The sequence below is a fragment of the Apis florea genome, unplaced genomic scaffold (assembly GCF_048593485.1).
Source record: "Apis florea isolate Af1SG1 unplaced genomic scaffold, ASM4859348v1 contig_2291_pilon, whole genome shotgun sequence".
NCBI classification, from domain to species: domain Eukaryota; kingdom Metazoa; phylum Arthropoda; class Insecta; order Hymenoptera; family Apidae; genus Apis; species Apis florea.
Window position 1 is genome coordinate 2,460,167 of NW_028256553.1, and position 7,739 is coordinate 2,467,905.

The window sequence follows — 7,739 nt, forward strand, 5'->3', positions numbered from 1 at the left end:
TGCGTTTCTGTTTCCTAGCCACGAGAGAGGCGCGAAAGATTTCAGGAATAAACTGGCTCCCCTCCTCGTAACAATATGTTGCTCCGCCGCCAGAAAAGCAAGAGGTTGACGTAATAAAAGCGTGGTGAAACCGTGGCAACCGACCACGTGAACGGTAAATGCCCCTGATTTATGAACCCGTGGCTGTGATCCGACCTGAATATAATCCTGTGCCGCCCCGGAACCCGCTCGTTTCACAGGCATACGTTTCCTGTGACATTTGAAAAGCTCCCGCAAAAAAAAAGCCCAGTCTAAACTAGATCGTTATTTATGCGCTTTCCCTAATAAACTCTATTCCACGATGTCGATAAAGGCCACGACTGTCTCTCCGCACGTGACCAGAAACGAGATTCAATCTCGAATACAATACGCTTTCGCGGCCGCCTCGTGGAAATATGATCGATCTTTGAATCCGATCGAGTTCCAAAATCATACTTCTCGAGCGAAAGAAATATATTATAATAATTAATTTTAACAACGGAAATCGAGAGAGAGAAAGATACACTTCCGTTCCACCAATCCCAACAAATGAATAATAAATTAAATTATACTTATCCATCGATACTCCATCCACTTATCCCCTCGCACAAACGATCCAACTCGATTAATTAGACCTTCGTTCCTGAAAAGGTAGCGGCCAATTGCGTACAATTTACTCGAATATCTGGAGGATGTGTCCTCTCCGTGGTATCCGCGATAACGCGATCGTGACTTCATAATCGCGGATCGGGCCATCTATCATTGTCAAAGCGCTGCCAGGTCGGGTGGATCGGTGCGCAAAAAGGCCGGCTGTAGCTCGCTGTGTAAACGACTCGCCGACGTGTATCACCGTGGCGGGCAAAACAATTATAAATTATTTAATATGTCCCGTAGACTCGTGGGTCTCCCCTAATTGTAAGGCAAAGGGGCCCGAGCGGTCGTTTTTTCGCCTAGCGGTGCCCCACCGCCGCCTCGCCTTTCTTCCCTTCTTCTCTCCACGGCCAGACTATCCTCGTCCTCCACCACCGTCTCTGTTTTTTCGTCCGCTCGTCTTATTCCTGGAGAATTACGAAGCTGGACAGAAAGGGGGGAGAGAGAGAGAGAGAGAGAGAGAGAGGAAAGGGATCGTTGAACCCTCGTCGAATAATGCGAATCGATTCGATGATACGCTCGTAATTTAACTTGGAGAAGGAAGATAAGGATCGTTGGGGGAATGCAAATATTTTAATGGCGGAAAAACGTGGATACAACGGCGAGACATTTTTGCGGGAGACGGCCGGATTTATTGGGAGGAGAGGAGGGGGCGCGTGGGCCTCTCTTATTAAGCTTCTCGATTATACGAAGCTTTATATATCGTAAGTTGGTTGCTTTAGCTTCTGGGATGATAGCTTCATTATTCGATTTTCTGGAATAATCGTTCTGGGTATCTTCTTCCTTCCGTAAAGTTTTTAAAAAGATTGCTTCTTCTCTTTGCGTCCAATTTCAAATCGTTTGGTCAAAAACTAAATTTTCAATTATTTCATTCCTGTCCTCTTAATCGATGAACATGTCCTCTGCTCGACCTCCACTATCATTTACCTCTGGGCTCCGTTTGAAAGAATCGCTCACGCGGGTAACGTACACCGACGATACCGTGGCAGCTTCAGGTATATTTTCACTGTTTCGTTTCGCGCTGCGGGGTGTCGAGAGAAAGCGATAGATTCCAGGAGCGAATGACAAACTACAGGAAGCGGTTCTCAGGTCCTTAATACATCTCGGAATACTATCCGCGACGTGTACTTGGAAACAACTACTTTGTGTCCTTCTTTGTTCTCCTCGTGTTCTCGAATCCTATTTATTTCAGCAAAATTAAAGGCTGTTACAAAGATATAAAAAGCTGGATGGTGAAAAATTAAGCAAGAATGGTTAAAAATATATAACGATAATTGTATACACAATGCTCGAAAATCGATAGTTTCAAAATTGATTGTGCAGTAAACGGATTATCGATATATTGGAAATAATTTAAAAGATTTTATAAGCGTCTTTGTCAAATACCAAAAGTTTTCGAGCAGGAATGTATATTATTTATTGAGAAGTTATAAATGTTTCGATTTATTTATTGTTAAATTTTATTTGTACAATTAATAATGTAATTATGGAATAAAATTTAACGATAAAACTCGATATGTTATTTGTATGTATGTATTACGAAAAGATATGTACATATATAATAATATATTATAATAATTATAATTATTTATACGCAAAACTAATTAATTTGTTAATATAATATAATACCGTTGCGAGAAGCGAAGAGAAAGCACGTCCGTTCTGCTACGTCTTCGATATACGACTCAGTTAAATTTGTATTATGCTTACGATAACAATGACGAATCGATGTTGTCGTTTCTTGTCTCCGCTACGGTTTACATTCTGATTTATTACGCACAACGTTTCAAACTCAATGCTCGTAATAATATTACATATAATTTAACTTGTATTGTAAAAATATAATATAAAAATAAGAGGTGATTTTTTTTAAAACGATAAAACAATATTAATTATTTTAACGATAAACTTGTATTAAAAAGGGATTTGGAGTGATTTTTTTAAAACAATAAAACAATATTAATTATTTTAACGATAAACTTGTATTAAAAAGGGATTTGGAGTGATTTTTTTAAAACAATAAAACAATATTAATTATTCCAACGAAAAATTTATATTAAAAATAGGGATTTGGAGTAAGAAATGATTTTTTTAAAACGATAAAACAATATTAATTACTCTAACGATCAATTTGTATTAAAAAAGAGACTTGGAGTGATTTTTTTAAAACGATAAAACAATATTAATTATTCCAACGATAAATTTATATTAAAAATAGGGATTTGGAGTAAGAAATGATTTTTTTGAAACGATAAAACAATATTAATTACTCTAACGATAAACTTGTATTAAAAAGGGATTTGGAGTGACTTTTTTAAAACAACAAAACAATATTAATTATTCCAACGATAAATTTATATTAAAAATAGGGATTTGGAGTAAGAAATGATTTTTTTGAAACGATAAAACAATATTAATTACTCTAACGATAAACTTGTATTAAAAAGGGATTTGGAGTGACTTTTTTAAAACAATAAAACAATATTAATTATTCCAACGATAAATTTATATTAAAAATAGGGATTTGGAGTAAGAAATGATTTTTTTGAAACGATAAAACAATATTAATTATTCCAACGATAAATTTATATTAAAAATAGGGATTTGGAGTAAGAAATGATTTTTTTGAAACGATAAAACAATATTAATTACTCTAACGATAAACTTGTATTAAAAAAGAGACTTGGAGTGACTTTTTTAAAACGATAAAACAATATTAATTATTCCAACTATAAATTTACATTAAAAATAGAGCTTTGGAGTAAGAATAATGATTTTTTTTAAAGCAAAACAAAACAATATTAATTCTAACGATAAAATGCACGTAATATAAGATGAAAAATATCGAGAAAGGAAAACGTCCTGATCGAACATTTCTACAGTGTACAGTATACAGAATCGCGATAAAACATATATACAAACAAAAAAAACGACTAAATTAACTTTCGAATCTCTTCTTTTAGAGGAATAATTATGTCCCATGCGTGCGAGACACGGCATAACAATAAAATACCACGTATCACGATCCACGGAGAGGAGAGGAATCGGGTGGAAAAAAAAGTTTCGATCAACTTTCAAATCCCGTTTCCCGAAGAATAATGGCCGTGTAAAGAACGTAAAATATCAATAAACCGCGGCGCAAGAAATCGAAATACGACGAAACTGAAACGGTCCGCGATAAAAAGCGAGATCAACTTTCAAATCTCGTCCCGGGAAAAATCGATTGCCTCATGCAAAATTGTAATTGCGATCGATGCGATCGAATAGCGGAGCCGTGCTGGAATCCGTGCTCGTCCCGTATCTCCGTTCTCCGCCGATCACGATTGTGCGGAAAACGCGTGGCGATCCGCGCGGCGGAATGCTGGAGTCGCAGAAGCTCGCGAGGACCAGAACCGTGGGAAGCAAAAAGTAGCTCGAGAACCCGTACGAGCTACGATAGGCCGGGTGTATACACGGGGCTATTCCGAGGAGGTGTCGTTCTATCCCTACCCCGAGCCCGCCTACAGACCGGCCAGTTTATCATCGATTTCGTATTTATCCCGGTATCTCCCGCCTTCTCCACGCTCGCCTCGTTTCGATGACATGTTATCGAACCCGCGACGGCCTCGAACCGATCGCGAACAAGCAGCCGTGGATCGAACGAAAATATCCCTCTCCTCTCTCTGATTATTTCCAATTACGATAGCATACAAATCGAGGATGAAAGGTTTAATTTTCGAAGCGAGATCAATAAGTGGCATCTCGGGAAAATTTTTCAAAAAGTTTAAAGAGTAGTAGTCACTCGCGTTTCATAATCGAATGAAAAGTTTCTCAGACAAGAAAATTTATGCCCGAAACGATTTTACTCTTTGATAAATATTTATTGATAAAGAGAAGGCACGAAGGCTATTATATTTTTTGTGAAAAGAAGGACAAGAAAGGAAACGATGGATCGTCGTTAATAAGTCGCGCTTGTATAAATGTCTGATTTATCATTTCGATGAAACAAGTAGGGGGGGGCAAGCGATCTAAGATATTAATATGTAGGAATTGCGTTGGGACGGTGCGAAAGTAGGTTAAACCCTTTGCTAGCCAGACGACGAGTGCGGCGGACTAAGACGACGAGATGCATCAAATGGGGAGGAGAGCGTAGTGGGAGCGAAAGAGTGCGAGGTAGGGAGATGCAGCGAGATGTTTCTGGACCAATGGAGAGGCTGCACCACCGTGACCGTATGCAAACAGCATCACCGCCTCCACCTCGAGTGCTCATCGAGTATGCAAAGTCCTTGCTACGCGCTCCGCCCATCCGTGGATGCCTTGGTACACAGATCTCGGGACATGCACTCGAATGGCGTGCGCTTTATATCGGGCAATTTCTTCTTTCCAGGAGAAGACAAGAATTCCCCCTTTTTCCATCCTCATTCGCGCGAAATTGGAATGAGGACAATGAAAAGATAATTTAACAACTGTCTCTCAAAGCCTGTCTCGAAATTATACATTGAATTTGATTTACGCGCGACGAGGAACGAATCCATTTTGAATTTTTATAATTATTAAGCTCGATAGCTTAGCACAAAATTATAATAAAGTATTATCGAGGTTATCGTCGACACCGATAACACGAATCTCTGAATAATAATTACAAAATTGTTCAAGTATCACGATAAACTATCACCGAGTACTATTTAATACCGACTGTGACATCATTTCGAACGATCGTTATCTTCGATATCGTCGATAATTCATTAACAGAGAGAAGAAATTAATATCGCGATATTGTTACGATTCCTCTCGAGTTTTCCACCGGATCGGTCGGTTTTTCCATCAGCAAACAAAGGTGGAGGACGTTGGAGGACGCGGCATGATCGAGAAGCGGCATCTCGCCGACGTAAATCTCCACCCTTCGCCTGACTCGCGTTTAGGGAAACTAATGGCAAAAAGCGGCATAATAATTCCGAATCGATCCCTTATCCCGCATGTATGTATACAGCAGCTATAAGGCATCTCGCGATCACGTGACGTGGATTCTCGTAAAGGCAAGGACTGGTTGAAAATCCATTATTAACCCGGCTCGCAGGGATCCGTAATAAACGTGCAGCTTCGAAGAGAGTAAAAAGAAAAAAAAAGAAAAAAGGAAGGAAGAAAGGGGCACGTGAAAAATCGCGATGACTTATCAGTCTAGTTGCAAAAGAAAATAAAATTCGAGATTTTTCTCTGATCTATAAAGTAATCGATCCTTTATTATGAGGAAAATTTCGTTGAATATAAATTTCAATCGTCGACTTTATCTGTATTCTCGAAAAATTCTTAAAACTGGTGTACTTGTGATATAATCTAAATTCAAAACGAATGTAAGAAATAACAATGAAATAAAAATAATTTCAATCCGATCCTTGAAATTATCATCGAGTAAGAAGAAAATAACTGGAGGATCGCAAAATTTTAATATATATATATATATAAATCCTGTCACCCAACGCGGAAGAATTCTCGTATACGAAGGATGGGAAAACGGGAAGCAAAGAATACTAGCGTGGTGCTTCCACGAGTGAAAGACCGAGGGTTTATGGTGGCCGTTATCGGAGTTATACCGACTACGGGATGGCCAGTCTCGCAGATATCAGCCACCCTCCAGCCCCGTCCTTTTTATTTTCAACCCCTCTCTGCAACGATTCACGCTGACCGTGATCGGCCTCGGTCCTCTTTCCAACGAAACTTCGAGGACGAAATCACACCGATCATCAATGAATATCCTACGTTTGAAACTTTTTTCTTTTTACCTCGTAAATAAGATCCAAAAAATAATAATCGTAAATAAATTCCAACCACGTTTTAATAATTTTTAACATCGAATACTCGAGCAGAGGAAATTTATAAAAATCGGAAATTTACGATATTAACGTTAAAAATAAATTGGGCGCCCAGATTCTATAATTCTATAATTTATTGGCTAGAAGAACCGATTAAATTGGTCATGGTTTCTTGTTGTCTCTTCTCTATTCAAAACACAATGACGCCAAAAATTTCGATAGATGTAACAGTAGAGGAGAGAGAAGTTGGAACGACGAAGAAAGAGAGGGAGGAGGGGGGTTGGCGTTATGCCTGCTCGTTAGAGCGGCGAGATCGGTGTCGCGATTCCGGCGATCGAGCAGATTAATGGTCATCGCTGTCACTTAGCCTCTGAAAATCGAGATTTATCTCGTTACTTCACCGGCTGTCTAATTGTTTAAACCGAGGAGAACTTGGCGAGACCTGGCCCCCGATATATAAAACACACGTGACACTATAACGCGCGATGTATTGCTCGATATACTACGATTTTGTCGTTCGTACGGGTTTTTAAGAGATCCGTGATTGGATTAATCGAGAGGCGAAAGCGAGAGTCGTCGTTGCAACGAACGAGCCACTTCTGTTCCAGGCGAAACGATTCGTTCGTGATTTGTTGTTAGATTATGCGGTTAGGTGTTGACGTTTGTCTCGTTTTGTCGGGACAGGATTTCCCGTCTCGCGAACTCTAATCGAGAATGACTCGAGGACAGATGGAAAAACGAGACGTTTGTTTCGCGATGGAATAATTTGAATATTCACAATCGAAATATATCGATATTTGTTCCCGATATTTGAAATATTTATATATATATATATATCTTATTTTCATCTTTTGTATAATTACAAAGAAAGAGAAAAAAAGAAAAACGGGTTATTTAGAAAATCCTCTGTAGATATGGAAGAAATAAAAAATAAATTCTTATCTCTTTCGAATCTTTATCCATCTAATCTTCATTCATACGGATAAAAGTCTTTGTGTTTATCCGTTTCGAAAATCTATTTTCCTTCTACTTCTGCGAATTAATCCCCCCTTTCTTTCTCGCCCAATCTTATATAACGATTCGCAATAAAAGGAGTACAGTACTTTCGCCGATATCCACTTCTCGCGAGAAATTTCTTGCAAACATTTGTTGCAAATCCAAGGAAATCTCTTTTGAATGTGAGTAAGTACGCGGCGCATCATTATCTCTCCGAGATTCGTCTCGGTTTTAAAAGTATTCCGTTTACTTGCTGCTTACGGTCAATGAAATCCGGTTTTCTTC